The following is a 24,944-nucleotide window of genomic DNA, read 5'->3' as shown; positions in this document are numbered from 1 at the left end:
TCCAACGCCCCCACGCGGCAGTGGCGCGAATCGTCTGGTTTGGTCTGCATAAGTGACACGATTTGCCTTTGCTGACCATCCTTGGTTTTCTGTACAATTTCTGTAAAAAAACACAACCACCACCAAGCATTTTCTAGACCCCCGGAAGTCATTTCTATAACATTGGTAGTCCAGCCATTCTGTGACGTAATGCGCCAGATATTGTGAGAAGGGTCTGGGTGACCAACCTACCGCGCGCGATCCATGCTACAGATCTCTGTCCAGAGCAAGTGAAATCCACCGAATCCTATACACACCCCTATACCGGGGGTGTAAAAATAGAGACTATCCACAACCGGAACACGTCGCTCCCAACGGATATGGTGCGGAACAGTTCCCCACCCGTGTGTACGCGGCTTCTCTTTACGAAAACGTTTTCAAACTAGAGAATGGTGAATGACAGCACAGGGTTGTTAAATATGGGTCCCAACTTTTCTTTCTCGTTACCTTCTCTCTCGCTCTTTCTCCCCGCCCCCTCTCTCTCTTTCTCCTCCTCCTCTCTCTCTCTCTCTCTCTCTCTCTCTCATCGTCACTGTATCATCATCATCATCATCATCATCATCATCATCATCATCATCATCATTAGCATCACCAGAAGCGAGCGTGGAAATGTTTGTATTTTACTACGCACTGGCTACACGCACTCGGAGTGTATATATATACAGGGGTCAGAATCTTGTATCATTTATAGGTCACCTACGCTAACAAGATGGCGCGAGCTTCCATTCAAATTAGCTTGATGCTGCACGGCCTTTGCTGTGACGTACTGATTACATTTTCGACACTGAACCGCATCAACACACGGAGCGTCATTCGACGCCATTTTGCGAAGGTACGCTTCACTTTCATCATATGGTATCAAAGTATGCTGGGAACAAACACAGACAAAAACAAACACACACACGAAACTGATCGATGCTTCATGGCAGTTTATTGTCGGAGTTTGGAACACTCTTAGAGTCTGTATCGACCAGTAGAAACGGTTGTATACTATGTGAATGTACATTATTTGCCAACCCTCGAATCGACACTCCGAAAAAGAGATAGCGGAAGTCCATACGTCAGACTGATTTTTTACTGGCTACTTCCTAACGACTTGTTGGGGAACATTTCATTGGCTACAGATTTGTAACAGAGTTTTTCATTGCCGGTATCACGATTTCATCTTTCGCCTGTATACATATTTCCCCCTCGACATATACTCAAGACTGAAATGTTGTTTCCTGGTAAAAATTAAGAAGTGAAATTATTTATGGACGAAAAGCATGTCAGTTTCTTGCATGTGAAGAAAATTGGTGGTAAAATTTAATAGATTTCACCCCCAAAATCGAATTCTTCGAAAACGTGTACTGAGTGGTTACGTCCCTTGAGTAAGAAGGAAAACATTTTAGGATGAATCAAATTTCTAAGTTAAATAAAACAAATTGGTTGGACAAATTTGGCCTCATCTTCTTCTTCTTCTTCTGCGTTCGTGGGCTGAAACTCCCACGTACAGTCGTGTTTTTTGCACGAGTGGAATTTTACGTGTATGACCGTTTTTTACCCCGCCATTTAGGCAGCCATACGCCGTTTTCGGAGGAAGCATGCTGGGTATTTTCGTGTTTCTATAACCCACCGAACTCTGACATGGATTACAGGATCTTTTTCGTGCGCACTTGGTCTTGTGCTTGCGTGTACACACGGGGGTGTTCGGACACCGAGGAGAGTCTGCACACAAAGTTGACTCTGAGAAATAAATCTCTCGCCGAACGTGGGGACGAACTCACGCTGACAGCGGCCAACTGGATACAAATCCAGCGCGCTACTGACTGAGCTACATCCCCGCCCTTTTTGGCCCCATGAATGTAAGGTACACAAGGTCGCTCATCAGTACTATCGAAGGGTATTTTTTTGTTCAGTGTAGAGTTTATACTAGATCAACGAGGCCGAGAAGCGAAATATCAACACGGCGAAAGATGAAAACGTCACACCGGAGTGTATACAGACTAATCGATCATGTATACACTCGGAGTGCGTATTGCTTTTGCCATTTTACTATTGCCTTTTTTGATTAGCATTTCTGTTTGATTGTCATTTCACGAGGGGTTTGTTTTTCTTTTTTTATTTATTTCAAGAACAGATTCTAAGAAAAGCTATAGGCCAAGCCTTTAATCTTAATTCTAAGTTCTGTTCAATTTGATGCACTTCATTCCAGCACTTCTTGTGTCTTTCAACCCATCGCCGCAGGCCGGTATGTCCTATTCGTCTTGTTATCTGATTAAGCAATCGTAATGATCCATTCTTCCCTTTGGCTACACCTTGTTTTCTCAATGCTCAACTAACCACATGTCCACACTATGGCGAGAATCCATAAAAAGGAGGACGCCGGTCATATCAAAACACCACGGTGACTAATACGCTTAAAGCCACCATTCGTCTCCCGTAAACCATCTGTTTCTGATCCCTAAGCCTCCCGAGGTTTTACAGACAGTACAGACATACTTCTATTTGAACGCTTACCGCTCGGAAGCATCCTGACTGCTTGCCGTTGAGAGTGAGACATTTTCAAACTATTTATTTTGTGCAGGTAGGAAAGGATGCGGTTGAAAACGACGTTAAACACCAAATAAAGAAAGAAAAACTATAAAACAAATCGGAAGCCTCGTTTTGGCGCTAGAACTAACTTTTAAAATCTAAATAATAAATAACAGCATGTGAGACAAGACAAAGATAAATTATAAAATGATTCTTTTTTCATCAAGACAAGTTTTGAAAGTTTAATTGAAAAGAAAGGGAGCCCGGAAGCCGGTCATGCAAGGTCGTGTTTGCCCAAGCAGACGAATTTTCTGCATATCGCCAGTTTCTTTGAAAGGTCAACCGCCACCGCTCAGTTCGTGCCACACGCAGTCGTTTGTTGCGGTTAAGATTCAGAGGTTCACACTTAACGTGTTATTGCAGATACAGCGAGTCGCATTGAAACCACAAACTGACGTCTTAATTTATCACGTATGTGAAAAAGGGAAAGTGGGTCACACGGGTCTACGATCGCTCAGGGGTTGAATAAACCACGAGAACTGGTGTGTGGTTTACGCATGCTAAATAGCCATTCAAAGGAACTGTGTCATTTGATGCTGTTAAATGCTAATGCAAGTGTGTTCCATAAGGTTAGAATTGCTTATTTCGTGAAAGATTCCATCGTTCTGTAAACCTCATCTGAGGCGGAGTGAAACTTGAGGCTAAATCACTGAATTCCCTTGAACATTCACGCCAGCTATAGTGACGGCAAACAACAACAACAACAACAAACACCACCACCACCACCACCAACAACAATAACAACAATAACAACAACAACAACAACAACAGCAACAACAACAACAACAACAACAAACACCACCACCAACAACAATAACAACAACAACAACAACAACAACAACAACAACAACAACAACAACAACAACAACAAACAGCAGCAAAACAGAAGCTCCAGACAAAATTTCAATAAATAATCGACGTGTATTGATGTTTCTAGTATTTTCTATTTCAACAAAGTCAGAATCTCTATGGAATACGAATTAGTTAAGGACTTACCGAATCACCAGATTTCAAAATCACCCTCTCTCACGCCGCTGACAGCCGAAAGTGAACTCAGAGGGTACAGTGGCGTGTAATTTGTGTTGCCTCTCCTGCGGGGTTGATGGATATCTTAACTCATTAACTCTATAGATACATATCATCGGACAATGAGCTTCGATTGCAATGTCTATTCTGAGTCAACATCTTTATCGTGATTGTCCGGTCCTCCGTAGGGTAGATTTTCAACATGTCGAAGATTGTGGTTTCAAACAACAAGTGAAGTTTGGTCAGCACTCCACTTTCCGTGACCGCATCGACGATGACGATGTTTTTTGTTTTGTTTTTCTCCCTCAAACGTATAGTCTTTCTCATGTTAGCCATCATGTAGCCTCCAACACTATGCACAGATCTCTCAAGGGACATGTAATAATCCTTCCACTGGCGAGACCGATACCAAAACAAACACAAAGAGAGAGAGAATTGAATTGAACTTTATTTAACAAGGATTAAGATTTAAGGCTACGCCTTTTCTTACAATCTGTCCTTGGGACGCACAGACACACAATGATAACATAAAAATTAAGAGAAAGAGAGAGAGAGAGAGAGAGAGAGAGAGAGAGAGAGAGAGAGAGAGAGAGAGAGAGAGAGAGAGAGAGAGAGAGAGAGAGAGAGAGAGAGAGAGAGAGAGAGAGACTGACTGACTGACTGACTGACTGACTATTAGGGTTTAACGTCCTCTTAGACCAACTGGTCTCTATTGGGACAGGTATTGGTAATACGTTGAAGATATGGTGTGATACTTTGACTCGAACAAGCCCGCTGTGGCTGTCTTCTTCGACACACCAGCATTGGGTTTGTCTCGTCAAAGTATCGAAATACGATCATGATAATCGGAGACGAGAGATGATGCATGCGTGTCAGTCTTCGTGTTTTCCAAGCCCTGAGACTTTCGCTGTGAACGTGGGATCTTTTTCGTGCGCATGTGTGCACTCGGGGGTGTTCGGACACCGAAGAGAGTCTGCACAAAGTTGACTCCGAGAAATAAATCTCTCGCTGAACGTGGGGATCGAACCCACGCTGATAGCGACCAACAGGCTACAAAGCCAGCGCGCTACCAACTGAGCTACGTCCCCGCCCCTAACCATTCAGTACATGTTTAGTTGCATTATGTGTGATATATAAAACATTTTTAAGCTGTATGTGTTTGTTTTATGTTTAAGAAAAATAGGCAGTGAGTTCCATAGGACCGCACCCGAATAAAGAAGGCTTGATTTGAAAAGGTCAATACGTCGTGAAGTCGGTGTTACGAATTTTAGTCTGTTATAGTTCAAAATAAAATTATCACGTAATGTCTCCGGTGCATAACCTGACATCACTTTATGCATTATACCACCTTTATTATACATTAACCTTTTTTGAAATGGTAATACTTGCAAATTTTTATAATCAGATTCTGAAGGAGAGTGAATTTTTTTAACATAATAAGCTTAACTGCTCTTCTGTGAAGACTAGCTAAAGGTTTCAAAACATTAGCACTTGCACAATCCCATGCAGTGGATGCATCTATCTATGTATATATACGACTAGTGTCTGTCTACATGTCTGTCTGTCTGTCTGTCTGTTCGCGATGCACGGCCAAAGTTCTCGGTGGATCTTTTTCAGATTTGGACACCGTATTCAGCTACACCCCGGACACAACCTCATCGATGAGATATTTCAACACGTGCTCTCAGCGCGCAGCGCTGTGCGCGCTGAACCGATTTTTTGTTTTTTGTTTTTGTTTTTGTCTGGATCCACTACCAGTAACTCTTCCTTATCTTCTCCAGTGTTTTCAGCCGCGATTATCTCCCTTCCTCCGTGTGGCGTCAATCCATATTCCCGTTACTACGTTACTATTTTTAGAAGGTCACTGCACGTTACTATTTTTAGAAGGTCTCCAGTGTTTTGCGCGTTTATCTCCTTTCCTTCGTGCGCCGGCGAAGCCGGCGGCCGGGTCCCAGGCGCAGCCTGGTATTCGGCTCTACTTCTTCCCGGCGAAGCCGGTACCCGGCGAAGCGGGTAATCATCTAGTATATATATATACGACTTGTGTGTGTGTGTGTGTGTGTGTGTGTGTGTGTGTGTGTGCGTGTGTGTGTGTGTGTGTGTGTGTGTGTGTGTTCGCGATGCACGGCCAAAGTTCTCGATGGATCTGCTTCAAATTTGGTGGGCATATTCAGGTAGACCCCGGACACAATCTGGTCGATGAGAATTTTCAACACGTGCTCCCAGCGCGCAGCGCTGAACCGATTTTGGTTTTTCTGTTCATCTTCCCAGATCCATTCCCAGTAACTCTTCCTTATCTTCTCCAGTGTTTTGCGTGTATCTCCCTTCCTTCGTGTGGCGTCAATCCATATTCCCGTTACTATTTTTAGAAGGTCACTGTCCACAACGCTTTCATCCCGGCGAAGCCGGGGGGTATTCGGCTCTACTTCTTCCCGGCGAAGCCGGCTATCATTCGGCTCTACTTCTTTTCGGCGAAGCCGGGTACCCGGCGAAGCGGGTATTCATTCTCGATAAATTGTTGCTTGATCTCTGCGTTGTCCCTTAGAGGCATGGGCAGTCGTTCATGCGATCTGTGTCATCGATAGTACCCTGGGGGACGGGTAGAGGGGGGTCAGGGGATGTGAGGTGGAGGTAGTGAGGCAGGGAATATCCTTACTGACCAGGGCTAGGGGGGGGGGGGGGGGGTCTTCCGGAACTCAGGACCCCCATCCCCCTTGGATCCTGCCCTATCAACTTCTGAGTGGTCTTCATTTCTCCTGCACTGTCTGATCTAAATTGGTGCTGATATTTTAAAATGATATAGTCAGTTAATTGTTGTTTTGTTTCCGCAATAATATGTACAAATGAATATAGTCATAACCCGGGATTTTCTATTTTGGAGTTATGAAGAAAACAAAATTCATCGGAATGAGTTTATGTATATGTTGAAGCAGTTTGCATTTCTTTATTGTTCTTGTATTTTTTTCATGTACCTACATGATTCCATGCAGCTAGATTCAGAACATAGCCACATGCTCGAATCAGTTGTTTTGTAAGGGGAGGGGAGTGTTGCACTTTAAAATCCAAAAGCGTAACTCGGAGCGCACATCGCCCCCGAGAATGCTGTAGGGGGGTTCCGGGGGAATGTCCCCCCCCCCCCCCCCCCAAAAAAAAAAATATGTGTCCGAAGAAGCAAAATGGTGCTTAAGTTGTGACTAAATGTTTTAACATAGACGAGGATTGAATTGAATTGAACAAAATCGAGACGAGGGTGGTGGTGTATGTAAATGCGTGTGCGTGTGCGTGTGTGTGTGTAGAGCGATTCAGATAAAACTACTGGACTGATCCTCATATAACTTGACATGAGAGTTCCTTGGTATGATATCCCAGACGTTTTTTTTCATTTTTTCCCGATTCATATCTTTGATAACGTCATATCCTGCTTTTAGTGATAGTTGAGGCAGCACTGTCACGCCCTCATTTTTCAACCAAATTGATTGAAATTTGACTCAGTTCGAACTTTAGTATTGCAATTCAGCTCGGAAGCTTAACAATTAGTTTATTAGTTTGCTCATTTAAGTTGTCATCAAAAACTAATTTTCAGAAGCAGATTTAAGAAACATTGAATTGTATTTGTCATCTTCTGCTGAATTAAAAAATATATAGGTATGTTATGTTTACTTTAAAAACGTGCTCAGAATTAAAGAAAATAGGTTGAGTATAATAATCGCATGCTTAGCGGAGACGAGCGTGACCCCTCTCAGTCTTTGGGGATGGTAAGCCGAGACTATCTGAATGAATTCTCCACGATGACGGTATTAGCTGATCCTGTAGTTTGATGCCTACAGATTGACTAAATGTTTTTATATCGCTTCATGCCACTTGTTTTATTTTTTTCTAGCTGGGGGGGAAGGGGGGGGGGGGTGCACATGCACCACCCTATGCACCCTGAGCCAGATTCCAATCTCAGCCATGACAAACACTGTGATGTACAACTGAACCCCTCGTTTAGAAACTCAAAAAGTCTCAGAAAAGCCAAAAAGAGGGCTTAAATTCCAATCTAAGACTTAAAATGGAGGTAAAGACTGAAAGACCAGCATCTTAGAAATGTGGAGGTCTTAAAAAGGGTTGAAAATGGGGTTCAGTGTACTCTTGACTCTGACAATGTCTGCTCATGCATGGTTGCACAGGGCCTATGTAAGCTTACCCCATAAAGTTTTAGCGGATGTTAGATATGCTTGATCAATCCCTGGGCTTTGATTGTAATTCTTTCTGGCAATAAAATAAGGTGCTAATCTATAAGGACTGCGTGGCTACAGGCTGTGAAAGGTATGGACAAATCCTGCCGTTCGAGGCAGAAAGATCTCTTGTCAAGAAAATTTGATATGTACAGCGAACTTCTTGTGCTTTCTTTTCTTTCTTTATTTGGTGTTTAACGTCGTTTTCAACCACGAAGGTTATATCGCGACGGGGAAAGGGGGGAGATGGGATAGAGCCACTTATCAATTGTTTCTTGTTCACAAAAGCACCAATCAAAAATTTGCTCCAGGGGCTTGCAACGTAGTACAATGTATTACCTTACTGGGAGAATGCAAGTTTCCAGTACAAAGGACTTAACATTTCTTACATACTGCCTGACTAAAATCTTTACAAAAATTGACTATAGTATATTCTATACAAGTAACACTTAACAAGGGTAAAAAGAGAAACAGAATCCGTTAGTCGCCTCCTACGACATGCTGGGGAGCATCGGGTAAATTTTTCCCCCTAACCCGCGTGGGGGGGGGGGGGGGGGGGGTGGGGACTTCTTGTGCGACTAGTGTGGCCAAGGAAAGGAACAATACACGCTTGCATGCATGATCTCTCTCTCAACAGAGAAGCAAACACACACACGCACGCAGGATCTGAACACAAAACCATTTCAAAGATAAATCGCTTTACTCCAGTACACTATGCCATGTACATTTACACTGACAAACACACTTTAAAAAAGAGCAAGCATATTGATAACTGTGCGTGGTTATAATATTCACTTCGTCGAACTATTAGCTCTTAATTGAAAGTTTTTAGGGGTTTGGGGCTACTGACAATTCTATATTGCAGTGAAATATATATATATATACAGTAAAATACAATCTAGTGGGCGGAGCAGAAATCCACACACTGTATACATTTTGCTTTAGCACATGAGTTTGATACATGGAGATATACACAGCTGTAAATCATGGCTGAAAACAGAACAGTAAGTGGTCATGAAAATAAAAATGCTTTTGTGTGTAAACCCCCCAAATGTAAGTATATATATATATATATATATATATATTCGACCAGTTTACTTCCCGTGCCTTTGAATCTAACACCAATAAAATAAAATAAATAGTTTTGCACCAATTAATTCCTGTCTTTGGATACACATCTGACATAGAAATATATCTTCTTAAAAGAAACCTATGTAACGATTTTTAGATGACCTTAAAAAAGCACACAGGAAAAAAGCAAACTCTTGAACACACAACAAAAGTAAACTTCATAAATGCAAGGAAGCATACAAACACCTATAATGGCAGTGTAGATTAATGTAGTAGTCTATCAAAAAAATAAACAGATCAGATTCTTGCTGCAGGCTATAGTAACACAACTTTTAGCAGAGCTGTCGCAGGCTTGCGTAGAAGACAGTAAGTTACAAGTGAAAGCTTCACTTTGTTCGATAGCCAAGGCATTTATTACAGGTAGTTGTAAACTCTGTCTACCTGTAAAACATAAAATACAAATCTTGCCTATATCAGACAGAATGGACTTACTTAACCTAATATTAGATGGCATCAGTAACCTATAGAACCCAGCAAATATCATTGTTACATCTACATGTAATCGTAATTGTTATGCAATGTTCTACAGCTTTTAACATTTCAAAGAAATTGAGAAAAAGTCTGCTTCGATTGATTACATCAGCTGCATAAATTATTCTTTGCTATTATTCTCAATAACTTGCCAGCTGTGAGTGAGAGAGAGAGAGAGAGAGAGAGAGAGAGAGAGAGAGAGAGAGAGAGAGAGAGAGAGAGAGAGAGAGAGAGAGAGAGAGAGAGAGAGAGAGAGAGAGAGAGAGACAGACAGACAGAGATAGACAGAGAGAGAGAGAGAGAGAGAGAGAGAGAGACAGAGATAGACAGAGAGAGAGACAGACAGAGATAGACAGAGAGAGACAGAGAGAGAGAGAGAGAGAGAGAGAGAGAGAGAGAGAGAGAGAGAGAGAGAGAGAGAGAGAGACAAACAGACATGCAGACAGAGATAGACAGAGAGGTTGCGGGAGAGGAAAAAAGAGTGTACATGTATATGTATATGTGCATGCATGTTATCTCTTGAAAGAAATGAAGGAAAGGTTATAATAACAAAAGCACACCTACATTTCTACAGAAGCCGAATACCACACAGCTAGAGATCTGCCTTCTGTTTCACAGAGAACAAATTATGCACCATAATAGTGTATAAAGTCTATTATGCATACTCAAAATAATATTCACAAAGCATTACATCAAATAAAAGCATTGTCATGAAGTGTGGTTGAACATGCTAGCACTGAACGCATGCAAATTGCATTGAATGTGAAGCCTATAAAACCATAGTAAACACAGCATTAACAATGTGCATCTCTCATTCAGGTCATTCATACATAATTTCAAAATACATGTAAGTTAAAAAAACAAAAACAAAAATAAACATAAAAACAAACAACCAACACCCAGCACCAAAAAAGCTTGCAACTTCCTACATATCATACTGATATCAGAAAATAATCAAACATATGAGACTTGTAACAACAAACAAACAAAGCACATAAGCACTATCAAGTTTAAACATATTTGCTTCATCTTCTATTTGGAACATGGCCTATGGAGGTGATGTAAGATCGTGGACTGACGTGGGACCGGGCTTCAATTAGGCTTTGAAGGGTGTCAACCACCATCATCACTAAACTTGTTCCTGCTTTTATGCGACTGCAGTAAGGCTGTAATGATACCATTCTGTTCAAATACTCCTTTCAGTTCACTGCAAGGGTCAAGTCCCAAGAAATGCGTTTCTATAATAACCATCATATCACTCTGCTCCTGCTGAATTTTTTCACACACATTTTTTTTCTTTTTGTTATTGATGGAAAGCAAACATTTTCTTTTTCTTCCGTGAAAAAGCATTGTTTGGAATTGACTCACATTGGCCAGAATAATTCCAATATCAAGTTACGAATTATCATCTTGATGTTTTGCATACTAATTACACATTAACATGCTTCCATTTGAAACTTCGAGGTCGTCATCGTGGATTGACGCGCGACCAAAGCTAATTGAAGCCCGACGGAGCGAAGCGACGGAGGGCTTCAATTAGACTTTGGGAGGGCGTCAATCCACGATGACGACCTCGAAGTTTCAAATGGAAGCATGTTAATGTTATTGTAATTCAATCTGACGACGATCTCTTTCCTGCTTTCATGCGATGGTAAACAGACAGAATTGGTTCTGTTCTGTTCACACACTACTTTCAGTCCACCTACCTAGTACCTGCAAGGGTCAAGTCCCAAGAAATATGTCTCTGTATTCCTATCGTATCACTCTGCTCCTGTTTTGTTTTCTTTCGCATACATTTTCCCTTCTTTTTTGATGGGTTTCTGGACAGCAAACTCTAAAACAAATTCTTTTCATCACAAAAGCGATCTTTGGAATTGACCGACGTAGTCCGGAAGAATTCATGCATCAACTTACGTCATCACTTCGCATACCTTATGGTCTCGGTATTTCGTTGACCTTATAATTTCCTACTTGTAAAATGACCTTCAAAGCTAACCGAGACTAGTTGAGGTTGTATCATTGCGCCTCACCAGCAGGTGGTTAATGGCTTTTTTTTAACAAGTGGTTATCGACAATTAATGACTGGTAATTTTTAATCACAGGATCTGTTTCATTAAAACACCAACTTGATTGAATTACAATTGTCTTTACCAATTGCAAATGACTCTCACGGCTAACAGAGACTAGTTGAGCGTGTATCAATGCGCCTCCTCACCAAGTATTCAATGAGTAGATTTCTGGTATTCATCAGAATTGAACACCCGTAATCTCACCAATCACAGAATCTGTTTCATTTTAAACCCAAATTGATTGAATAAACAATGCTTTCACAGTGAATAGGCCCAAACAAATTTGTTTAACCATAGATGAATAATGTTGATTAAGCATATGGATTTGTGGAAACTTGATCTAAACTAGCAAATTCTCACTTTTCCTTTCTTTCTTTATTTGGTGTTTAACGTCGTTTTCAACCACGAAGGTTATATCGCGACGGGGAAAGGGGGGGGGGGGGGGGGGGGGGGGGGGAGCCCCATAACAGATATTTGTGAAAGTTTGCAGCAATATTGGGTAAAATAGTGCTGTAAAACTCCTCATCTCAGGAATGGAGACAGCTGAGGATACATGTTAGAAAGACAGTTCAATATCCAGAGATCCTCAAATCTGAGACCAGAGACTTTTCAGTAACATTTTAGCTACATTGCATTAATCATGTTATAGAGAGAACTTTCAGAACACTTTAAAACAAATTTGCTGACAATAGCAATGTTAATATGTTACCCCACTGTCTAACATAAAAGACGCATTGATAAATGTGTGCTGAATGTATTGAAAACAAAACATAACAAAACAAAAAAAGTTGTCAGGTACAATTCTTGCCCTACAAACCAAAATTGTGTCAATCTTTGAGAAAAACATACACATACAAACACACACACATGCTCATTTAGTCAACATGAAGTGTCCACAATGACTAAAACAATTATCAACAATAATCAACTCAAAATGCAAACGACCAATAAACGCAAGTACATTTAGCTGCACAAGCAGTCTGCTGCCTGATAAGTACAAAAAACACAGCTGTGTAGTTTTAGCTTTACAACGGGACATAATTAATGTTACACAATCAGGACATACATGTAATTAGTGTTATACACTCCATACATTATTAGTGTTGTTACACAATAAGGACAGAATCAGTGTCACACAATTATCACACCAGCTCATGATGCATGTGAAAGAGATGAGTATGATGAAACGCAGTAGATTTGTTCTTCTACCTTGGGACAGTTTGCTAGAAAAGTATCACATAGGTCTATGAAGTGTGCCTTATGTGTACAGGAAACAGCGATACGAAGCCAATGTGTATTTTCACAAAGAAATATGTTGTTAAAAAACACTATCACATCAGTTACGAAATCTGCCTGCTGAGCATAGAGTAGTAGGTTGGAGCAATAAGCAAGTTATTTGTAAGCTTGAGGAACACACTACAGAAACTAATGTTTGACGTTATTACGTTGAAAATAAAACAGTTAAACACACAAGCATATAAAATTGTTATAACAATTCTATTTTTGCAGATATTCCGGAGCAGATGAGTCGATGTCACCTCCATTAATTTTTCTCCTTTTGTACAATGGCTGCGAGTTCCCAGCGAAACACTTGCAAAGTAAAAGCACCTTTTTAAAACGAACATCCTATTTTCTTTTAAAGAAGCAAATCACCTCTGCTGACGTTTTTATTTAGTGTATCAGAGCACAAAATGTTTAGAACTATGGTCAATTTAAACAAAAATATAAAAAATTCTCTCCCTACCCCCCTAAGCCACACCTTATAAAAAAGAGAGAGAGAGATATAGAAAACAGAAACATAATTCAATTTAGTTCCAGAATCGAACAAACCAGTATCAGTTGTGGTTATTTCTTTTTTCATAAATACAGATAGTAAGTTAAAGAAGCATTATCAGTTGCGGTTAAAATATCTTAGAATATGTACACATCAACACAAATATATATATATATATATGTTAGACAAAATTTACAAAGTATCACAAAACAGCACAATGGCTTTGTCTGCATCAGACACAGACAGACAGATACACATGAACAGAGAGAGAGAGAGAGAGAGAGAGAGCGCATTGATATATATATCTCATAACACAACATTCATTCTTCACAGCATGACTTGTAAGGCACAGTTTCAATCAAAACTTTCTTTCTTTATTTGGTGTTTAACGTCGTTTTCAACCACGAAGGTTATATCGCGACGGGGAAAGGGGGGAGATGGGATAGAGCCACTTGTCAATTGTTTCTTGTTCACAAAAGCACTAATCAAAAATTTGCTCCAGGGGCTTGCAACGTAGTACAATATATTACCTTACTGGGAGAATGCAAGTTTCCAGTACAAAGGACTTAACATTTCTTACATACTGCTTGAATAAAATCTTTACAAATATTGACTATATTCTATACAAGAAACACTTAACAATGGTAAAAGGAGAAACAGAATCCGTTAGTCGCCTCTTACGACATGCTGGGGAGCATCGGGTAAATTCTTCCCCCTAACCCGCGGGGGGTCAATCAAAACTAAAGTCACCTCTACTCTAGTACAACTACTTTCAAAGGTAATATGGCTGCAACTCACTGCTGACATGCAATACTCCTAATTCACTGAAACTGTCATAATCTGGTACTTTTCCTGGCCAATGCAATGTAACTTAACACAGCTGATTATCTGCCGTTCAACTTACTGAGTCATGGAAATGACAAAAAAGTAACGGCAGGACCCAAACGAAGTGAAATAAGCAATGAACCATCGGGAAGTTTTGCACTGAAACCCATCCCGTAAAAAAACATTGATGGCTGAGTGCAGACAAAAAGGATTGTAAAACAAACCTACATCGACGTCGTCCTGGAATTTTGGCGCAACTCATTTTAGACAGCTTTTCAGCAGAAGGCCAAACTGATTATTTTTATTATGAAATAATGTTTATATCTGAACCTGGTATAGATAGAAAGATAAAAGAATGTTACATCATGTATTGTACATCATATTTTTAAGAATATTTCTCATGGAGAATGATTTACTTAGTCTAAAGCACAAAAACATCAAAATCGCCAAGAATCGAGTTACGCCAAAATTCCAGGACGACGACGAAATGAGGCATGTTTACTGTTATAAACTAAAAACAGCTCTCACGATGATGTGACAAATGTATTCTTCATGTAAAGTTTGTTGAATTTCCCTGCAGCCCTAAGCACCACACTCAGACAACACAACACTCACTTCCATCACAACTGAATAAATAATTCAGATTTTTCAAACATCTCATCCGCATCCTCACTGTAAGTTAAAGGGATATAAAGGACCAAAAAACACTGTCTCTAACTGCGGCAAATTCAGGTTGAAATCATATCAACACACATCAGGAATACATGTAACTTAAAATAAGCGTTCAAACGCTCTGTTATTCAAATTTCAAACGGCTGTGTTTGGGATAGCGTTTCCAGACTGGCATTTCAGGAGTGTTTCACGCACTGTTAGGAGAGGAACAGATTTGAAATCACCCGAAGAGCTAAAGAGTTCGGTTCTTGGGTTTGAATAGACGACAACACACACAAGGAGTGCTTTAGAGTTAATGTCTGAGAGTTCTATTTTTCAAATCTAATTCTAACCGCTGTGTTTGATAGTTTTTCAAGACTGTGTATTTTCTCCAATAGATGGTGTGTGCTTCTTATGCTGTGCTATGTGTTTTGGCCCGGTATGGCACAGAATGAGGCATTTTCGAGCACATCATAATAAGGGTATCTAAATTTCAGCACAGCGAATATGCCTTGAACATTTTAAGGTCCAATTCGTCCCACAAAAAATATAAAATTTCAAAGATAAATTTTGATTTAATTAATATACTTACCAACTCACATAGATAGCAATAACTTCGTTTGGTTGCTAAGACATTGAAGCACTCTTACATGGTAACATGGGGAGATAACTCTAAAACAAAAACACATGCCATATAAGGCATGGTTCGTGGTGGTCATCTCCCCTGCCGGTGTACTGCGCATGCGCAGGATGTACACCAGTGACACTCATTCCTTTTTCTTCAACACACGGCGCTGGACGTGTTTGAAGTGCTCTGGCTTTTATTTTCAAGCCATTGGTCTTTTCTGCTGTGGAGACCATCGAATCTCGGTAACGTTGTTTCATCTTTCTTCTCTTCTTCAAGAATTGGTGAGAGATTTCATTTTTATTATCTAGGAAGACCCACACTGCTGACTGTTGCTTCATCTTTGGGTCCTATTGGTTTTCCCATATGTTTGTTCTTCTGTTACGATGTCCCAAACACAAGGAAAGCTTCTTCCGTCAAATGTTCATGGTATATGGGTGCCCCGCTTTTGCTCTTCACTAAGGTTATGGGGCACCCAACAGTCACAACGTTTCCTTACACTAAAGCAGCCGTGAAAACTACAAGTGAGACGTCCCGATTAAATCTTCATTCTATCATGTATTTCAGCATACATAATTTTTGGGTCCAACTCAATCAGGGACTCTACCCTAGAGACGTTTTCTGGGGTAACGATTGTTGACATGCGACCACAACGGTCAACGTTTTTTAACGTCCACGCGCCAGTAATGAACTGTCTGAACCACCTGAAAACAGTGGCTTTCGGTGGAGATTGATTTCCAAAACAGCATTTTAAACTAAAATAGCACTCTTGAAAAGTTTCCCTGGCAGTAGCCGTAATACACAATAGCTCAAAAATCTCTTCGCGAAAGGTCAACACTGCCGGCAGGAGACCCATCACCCTTACTGGATATTTTATCACATTAAATGAAAACGGTTGCACGGAATCAAGTAATTTTTGTTGTCACAAGTCTTCCCAAAACTGATCTTTGATGTAATGAAAAAAGCTAAGTAGTGACTTCATTAGTTTGCCCAGGTTGCAAAATATAATGAGTCCCCCTGTCATGAACTGAAACCTCTGCTGAACAATCCTTCTCATTGCGGTCAATGCACATGCACCAATCTCGGACTTAAAAAATCCGACCCTTTGACCGAAAGAACCATGGGTTAGGGTTAGGGTTAGGTTGTTCACGACCTTATTAATCTCCCCATGTTAGCACATGCGCATTGACCGCAATGAGAAGGATTGTTCAGGCAGAGTTTTCAGTTCGTGACACCCCTCGTATCTGTGATATTTCTTGTCTACTTTTGAAGGCACTAAAGTCAATCTTCTTCACAAAAAGTATGTTGACAAAGCTATCTGACTTCATTTTCTTAATGACCAAAAAATCATGAGCAAGGTCCAACAACAGCAAGAAAAAAACACCATTTGGTAATACAAATCCATTCTCTAGTCGGGCATCACACATACATTTTCTTCAGTGAACGCTTACAAAAGACAAGAATCTGTTCTATTTATCTTACAAGTCAGTCTTCCATTAAAGACAAACATGACACAAGTTTTGTTCCAATTTGATTGATACACGCCAAAATCCCAAAGTAATGATTACAAAGAAATGAGTAAGTATTACATCACACCTTCAACAAATATTAGGGGGAAAAAAAAGACAGAAATAACCTGAAATAAAAAATGCAAGAGATCATGAAAGAGCAGTTCAAAGAAAACCTTAAATAAAAAGAGAAAAAAATTTTTAGTTTACATCAATACAAAAAAAAAAAAAAATTAAAAAAAAAAACAAAGTTGAGAAATGGTTGCTCTTTATGATTATGAACTATTTTTACAAAATGAAAACAAAAGTTGAGCAAGCTATATGTACTGGACTGCTTGAGAAATTCTAAAAAAATAATAATAATGAGAGATGGCACAAACATATTATTATTAATATTAAGTAGAAAACAGCAACTGATTAGATGTTGAACTGCATATACAGTGCACAATAGGCTTGATATTTCACTGCAGTAAAATGCAACTACATGAACAACCATTAAAAAAAAAGGCTATATGTTCTCATGTGAAACATCAAAGTCATCACACTTTAGCAAAATGTCTGTGAGTTAGCAGTGTTACGTTTGATTCAAGGTAACTTCATCTGTCTCCTGTCCTGAAATACTTATATGTTTGAAGTAAGTCGACTAAACTACAAAACAAAGCAAAAGCACATGTTGTTTGCAAATTAAATCAGTACTTTACTCTGAAGTTTATTTGCAAATTCTGAGTCAGAAAAACCCAGACTGCCAGTTTCGCTGCTTATCTTCCTTTTCTACATCCTATTTTGACAATAAAAACCAAATGTAACATTCGATACTCCATTTTACTGTGAAACTCAGTAGAATAAAATCAACAATAGTGACTTCGCGTGAAAACAAACAATATAGACACAAAAAATACTGTAAAGAAGAATACAAAATGAATAACTGCTGTTCTTTGTTTCAGATTCTTTGTTCACATGAGTGTACAGTCTTTTTTGGTCTTTTTAATGAAACTCAGTGTCAACATTAATTTTTCTCTATTTTTATATAGATACTGCTGGGGCATGGGATCTTATGTGTCATATTTGAATTGAACGTAAGGGAGTCAGATAACTGCGCAAATTAGTTTTTAAATGAAACAGAAACAAGTTTATATATATATGCTCCCCGGAAAAGAATTTTTTTTTTATTAAAGGAAGTGACTGCATTTTATGGCTGCTCCAAGGAAGTTCATGTGTTCATGACATATAGAATGAAGTCATTTTGAAAGCCAAGGTTTTGTTTTAGCAATTAAACGAGTAACTGTAATGAAACATACATTTATAACTTTTACAAATCTTGGCAATATTGTACCTACACAAGTTGTCAGTTGATAATTCTTTTCTAAACTATTGGCAAGTCACTGGGAAAATTACAATAAAAAAATTATGATTCAAAAATACATGAATACAATTGATATTTTGTGAGGTCATATATCTATATATGCACTTCTAAAGCACAGTGTTAAGAGGAGACACAGTGATATACATATAGTTTTACGGGTGTTGAGATGGAAAATGCATGATGAAACAAGGGGAGAACAAGTAGGAACAAGTCGCGTAAGGCGAAAATACAACATTTAGTCAAGTAGCTGTCGAACTCACAGAATGAAACTGAACGCAATGCAACGCAGCAAGACCGTATACTCGTAGCATCGTCAGTCCACCGCTCACGGCATAGGCAGTGAAATTGACAAGAAGAGCGGGGTAGTAGTTGCGCTGGGAAGGATAGCACGCTTTTCTGTACCTCTCTTCGTTTTAACTTTCTGAGCGTGTTTTTAATCCAAACATATCATATCTATATGTTTTTGGAATCAGGAACCGACAAGGAATAAGATGAAAGTGTTTTTAAATTGATTTGGAAAATTTAATTTTGATAATAATTTTTATATATTTAATTTTCAGAGCTTGTTTTTAATCCGAATATAACATATTTATATGTTTTTGGAATCAGCAAATGATGGAGAATAAGATAAACGTAAATTTGGATCGTTTTATAAAAAACATATTTTGTTTACAATTTTCAGATTTTTAATGACCAAAGTCATTAATTAATTTTTAAGCCACCATGCTGAAATGCAATACCGAAGTCCGGGCCTCGTCGAACATTACCCGACCAAAATTTCAACCAATTTGGTTGAAAAATGAGGGCGTGACAGTGCCGCCTCAACTTTCACGAAAAGCCGGATATGACGTCATCAAAGACATTTATCAAAAAAATGAAAAAAACGTCTGAGGATATCATACCCAGGAACTCTCATGTCAAATTTCATAAAGATCGGTCCAGTAGTTTAGTCTGAATCGCTCTACACACACACACACACAGACAGACAGACACACACGCACATACACCACGACCCTCGTCTCGATTCCCCCCTCTACGTTAAAACATTTAGTCAAAACTTGACAAAATGTAAAAAAACAGCAAGACACTGCAGTCAAGATTCATGACACTATGTAGTGCAATTACTGAAACATATGCTGCTGTTGGACAATGATGTGGTAGCAAATGACCTCTGCTGCTGTTAAAGTGTAATAACAATGTTTAATAACACTATTTTTTATATTTTTCATGCAGTAAGACCTCCTTCTTCAGAAAGTTAACACCAACAACAGAATCTACTGAGATCTACTCTCCTGAGTGTGTGGTAAATGTATTCACTGAGCACTATCTGGAGTTTGTGTATTTCTGTTTTCAATACTTTATTATCCTATTGCTGGGAAATTTGGGTTGCAATTGAAAGCTAGCAGTAACAAGATGTTTTACCTTACTCAGTATGACATTTGTTCATAGAATCCACCAAGCTGGTGAACTACACTGCCAATGAGTAATTCTGAGAATGAAAAATATTTACTATTGTTTGAAAATTAAAAATTTTAGTAATAAATTTTCATTTGATTAATATACTTACCCAACTCACATATAGCAATTAACCCTGGTTCAGTGCTGGTATCGCTGTACGCGTCCCCTTGGTAACAAGAAAGACGCCTCTAAAAAAGAGTGACCGAGACCCGTAAGGGTGTCTAGGCCAGCCCGGAAACGAGGCTGCCTTCCGTATGCGCGCGCATACTCCGCCATATGCATCATTCTAAAACGAAGCCCAACTCACTTCTTTTTTAGACATATATAACCCCACAGCGGGGAGGCGGGAGGGAATAAACGATGTGAGTTGGGTAAGTATATTAATCAAATGAAAATTTATTACTAAAATTTTTAATTAAATTACATATCTTACCCAACTCACATATAGCAGATTGCTACTAAAGGTTGGAGGGCACTTTCCCAAATAGGAATCGAGATTTTGTCCTGCCTCTACCCGAGCAGGTAACCCAGAAACGCATCCTGTCTCAAGGCATAGAAATCCCTGAGAAAGACATCAATGAAGAACCTTTCAAGAAAGCCAGTAAGCCGACTCAAGAACTTCCGCCAGGAGATTAAAATGAAAATCAACTAGAGTGGAAGCCCAATCTTTTGCCTCATGAGGCCTGGCTGTAGTAAAGGGCAAGACTGCCCTGCCATTCCCTGCCTGACTCTGCCACCAGCCAAGAGCTTGCCTAGCTATGGTGTAGACCCACTCGGCTAACGAGACTTTCGACATATCTCTAAACCTTACCATGATGAATGAGATAAAAAGAAGTTTCTGAGTCTCCAAACGAGAGTGCACAGTCCGAAACAGAAATCTGCTGAGGGCTCTAACAGGACAAAAATGTACATCAGGATCTCCAAGAGCAATAAACTTGCTCAAGAGAGGAAAGTAGAGTCCGCGCCACCCAAAGAGAGAGGACTGACTGCTCCCCCCCCCTTTTAATTCCTTGCCAACACTTGAAGGCATGCCTAAACAATGTGGCAGTCTATAAAGCTAAGGTTGACTTAAGTAAGTCATTACCTCCACCAAAGTCGATAGAAAAACTTTCTATCCTTAACCAGTGTTTAACGTCGTTTCTAACCGTTCAGGGTTAAAAAGCGACGGAGTTGCAAAATAAGAACAAGAGCTGTTAGAATCAACAATCTGAAAAGATCCATGCAAGCTAGACAAATCATTGAACTCGAAATGATCAAAAGGCTAAATATGGCTCTGGAGGAGCCAGAATATTGCTAAAAGGTTTAAAATGTGCACAAAGCTGGATTCTCCAAATTCTGCTTACTTGCCAGAAAATTTGAAGGAACCCTAAGAACCATAGATCAGTCTTTCCCCAAAAAGCTGTCCATAGCAAACCTAGCCAGAAAAAACCTTCTGCATAGAACACAGAAACTCTGAACCAAATCCAGAGTTGAGGCAGAAGCCCCTAAGTAACTCAAGTGAACCCTTACAGCAAACATTCAAGTAATTCCGATGTGAGAAAGCAAAGATGCCTTCTTGCCAGCCTAAAGAGGTCTGGAAACCAAGATTGCAAAGACCCGTACTGTGCGACCAACAGGTCGCCCAAACTAACTCAAAAAGAGCCCTGTGAAAGCGAGGGTATGGAGCCCCAACCCAAAGTGGATAACAGCCAGCCTGAAGCTTTTCGTTTGGAAACGAAAAACAGCCAAGACCTGCCCTGCGCTTTCTTTTTACCGTGAGATTCTCTTAGTTAGAGAACCCGCGTGCCTAGAAGCGGGCTCAAAAAGAGACCTTTCAAACAAGAAAGAGATTAACCTCTAGCCAACAGAATAATACTTAAAGGGCAGAGGCTTACTCTCAGGTAAAAAACGGCAAAGTAAAATCTTTGTATATGAGTCCAGTCGGACCACAAAGATAACCTGTTAAACGTAACCGCCCGAGCGAGAGACTAAAAGCAAGTTTCGTTCAAACGAGCCAATCATAAAGAAAAGATGCCGCAATCTCCCAGAGCTAGGAGACCTTGATCTAACAGACAGTCTCTCCTTGCTATCGCCATCACCAAACCCGAGGGCGGTTCCATAGAACGAAAAGCAAGAGAACCTAAGTCCTTAAGCTTGGAGTTACCCGAAGCCTACAGAAAGCGCTCCGCGAGTGACACGCTACTTGGGCGTAAGAAACAAGCTAAAGCACCACCACCACCACAGGCAAATAGTCGTGCGTTGCCCACAAATGTAGTGGTGACAAAGAAGACTCGCTTGCGAAAACTTCCGCAAGAACAAGATGACCCCGCCAGAGGATCTAAGAACTTAACACTCGAAGATTCTCCTCAGAAAACTCAAACCAACTACAAAATGCCGCGAACCGCGACACAGCTGAAGTATGAGCCTCCCCATTTCCTCCTCTTGTTCCAGCATCATAACGAACAACGAAATGATGAGAACCAGTCACCCATCCCGATAAGGCAAAAAACTTGCCAACAATCGGAAAAGTTTTGAAAAGTTTCAAACGTCATAACACCATGCCAGATCTCCATCCACCTGACTCACGCCAGCTGGAAGACTGGAAGAGAAAGTGAAAACAGCCTGTAAAAAAAGGCAAAGGAACCGCAGAAACGGAACCAGAAGCCAAAAGCTGAAAAGTGCCGATCACCAACACCACAGTGTTAACAGTAGAAGGATATCCCGTCCTGCACCCAGAAGTCACAGCCGCAAAAGCAAAAGCGCAACAGGCCGTGGATAAGTAAACATCAGGACCAACCGGTTGCACAGAAACACACCGGACGATCCCGTTGTACCTCAAACCATTTCAGTTGCGAGCGCCACTGCACTTGCTAACTTGAAACAAAACCTAAAATCAGTGCTTCACAGAAAAACAGGAGCACCTTAAACTGAACAGCCTTCATGCACCTCCGTGCAATCCGGAAGCTGACTCCATGCTAGACTAAATCTCCAACAAGGAATCAGCCCTACTGCTCGCTTCCTGCCCCCCTGCTCGGTATCAAAGGTAGGAAAGTGACCCCCAGAGAGACTCGCATGGTCAACCCAAGAATCACCCAGCCCACCAACTTCCTGCCCCCAGGGCGGAAGCTTACGTTGCCTAGGGCTCTTAGCCGCTGCTGAACGTGCGCCAGAAAGCGGAAGAACAGACACGGTTTCAACACTTCACCGCACAAAGCTTGCTACCTCCTGCGAACGTACACCACTTTCACCGGAGAACCCGGCTACACGCGGCCCTTTGCCAACTCCAGGGCAATGGACAACGATTACCGGAAGCTGAAGTGAACATCCTGTTCCTCCGAACTTCCAGAAGCCATCAAACCGGATAGAGGTGGAGGAAGTAAAGCTTTGCTCTCAACCACCCCCTCCAGTCAAAACTTAAATGCCGTTTTCCGCCGCCCACGTCACTGCGCTGGACAACCTGAACGGCAAGTTAAGCTGGGTGTCGTCCATCCCCGTGAACGCACCCTCATATGGAAGTATCTTCGTCATCCTCTCCTTCATGCTCGCAATCGCAATCGGGAAGGTGACCCCCGCCTTTCGCGGTCCACCAACTCCCACAATACTTAAATGCCATTTTCCATCGACCACGTCACTGCGCTGGACAACTTGAACGGCAAGTTAAGCTGGGTGTCGTCCATCCCCGTGGACGCACCCTCATAAGAAGGTATTCTCGTTAACCTTTCCTTCATGCTCGCAATCGCAATCAGGAAGGTGACCCCCGCCTTTCGCGGTCCACCAACCTTCACAAAACTTAAATGCCATTTTCCGCCGCCCACGCCACTGCGCTGGACAACTTGAACAGCAAGTAAGCTGGGTGTCGTCCATCCCCGTGGACGCACCCTCAAATGGAAGTATCCTCGTTATCCTTTCCTTCATGCTCGCAGTCGCAATCAGGAAGGTGACCCCCGCCTTTCGCGGTCCACCAACTTCCAAAAAACTTAAATGCCGTTTTCCGCTGCCCGCGTCACGGCGTTTGGACAACTTGAACGGCAAGTAAGCTGGATGTCGTCCACCACCGTGGACGCACCCCTTCCTGCCCCCTGGGCGGAAGCAGATGCCTTTCAACCTGACCACAGTCTACTGACGAGGCGGGAAGAATAGGAACATCTGTTCGCTTGTCAGGGCCCTTAGCACCCACTGACACCCCGACTAAGCGGTGGATATCAGCCGATGTTTCAGAACTTTCACCTGGGATGAGACCCGAGGCTACTCCCTCAAGACAACGCTCACGTGGCGAACACATGTTCGCTTGTCAGGGCCCTTAGCACCCACTGACACCCCGACTAAGCGGTGGATATCAGCCGATGTTTCAGAACTTTCACCTGGGATGAGACCCGAGGCTACTCCCTCAAGACAACGCTCACGTGGCGAACACATGTCTTGAGAAGAAGGACAGACGCCGGAGACCGTGAACTCCCCACATAAGGTCACAGCAGGGGACGAACGACCACTGTCCAGAGAAGAACACACAGCAACCCCGGCCGGGAGAGCACGTAGTTCTGCCTTTGATGACGAAGTGCCAGCTGCCAAAGCAGAAACCTGTGAACTTAAAGTCAAAAGCAAAGAGGCCACGTCTACAGACGCAAGCCCAATAACAACATGTTTAACACCGAGCCCGGACTAATCCGTAGGCTTAAAACAAAGGTGGCCACTGCACCCGGTGTTCACAGGCGGTCACCCATCCAAGAACTAACCGGGCCCGACGTTGCTTAACTTCGATGAAAGGACGAGAACCGGTGCTTACAACGTGGCGAGGCCGTTGGCCGGCAAAATGGGGGTTCCGGAATAGTCACCAGTGTAGTAAACAAACTGCAAGCGGACTTGTCTACCGGCTTAGCGGGTAAAACAATCAACACATCCAAAGATTTTTAGCAAGAGAATCTACAACAGAAACGGACATAGACCGGATAGTTTAGACTTCCTAAAAGCTTTCTAAGGAGAAAAGGGCACAGCAGCTACCTATTAAGAAGCTGCCCTCTTCTTAGCATTGTCAGCCATGACGGAAAAACGACTCACGAAAAAATTTCTGAGAAACATCGCAAGTCCAAAATACGGCCAACAAAACTGCCAAAATCAAGCAAAAACAAGGAACGACCTCACCTCAACATAGTTGTGAAGTCCAGATGACAAGAAGAGACCAAGAGGAACGAAACAAAGTCAAAAGACTAAGTAACAAAGGCTGAACAGCCAGAGCG

At 41.3% G+C, this 24,944-nt stretch overlaps 1 pseudogene; it reads right to left on the bottom strand.

The window, feature by feature from the left end:
• Nucleotides 1-24,394: 24,394 nt before the first annotated feature.
• LOC138983428 (5S ribosomal RNA) lies at nt 24,395-24,513 on the bottom strand (annotated as a pseudogene).
• Between the last annotated feature and the right edge of the window lie 431 nt (nt 24,514-24,944).

This window comes from Littorina saxatilis, linkage group LG12 (assembly GCF_037325665.1).
Source record: "Littorina saxatilis isolate snail1 linkage group LG12, US_GU_Lsax_2.0, whole genome shotgun sequence".
In the NCBI taxonomy this organism is placed as follows: Eukaryota; Metazoa; Mollusca; class Gastropoda; order Littorinimorpha; family Littorinidae; genus Littorina; species Littorina saxatilis.
This window is presented reverse-complemented; position numbering and strand designations above follow the sequence as displayed.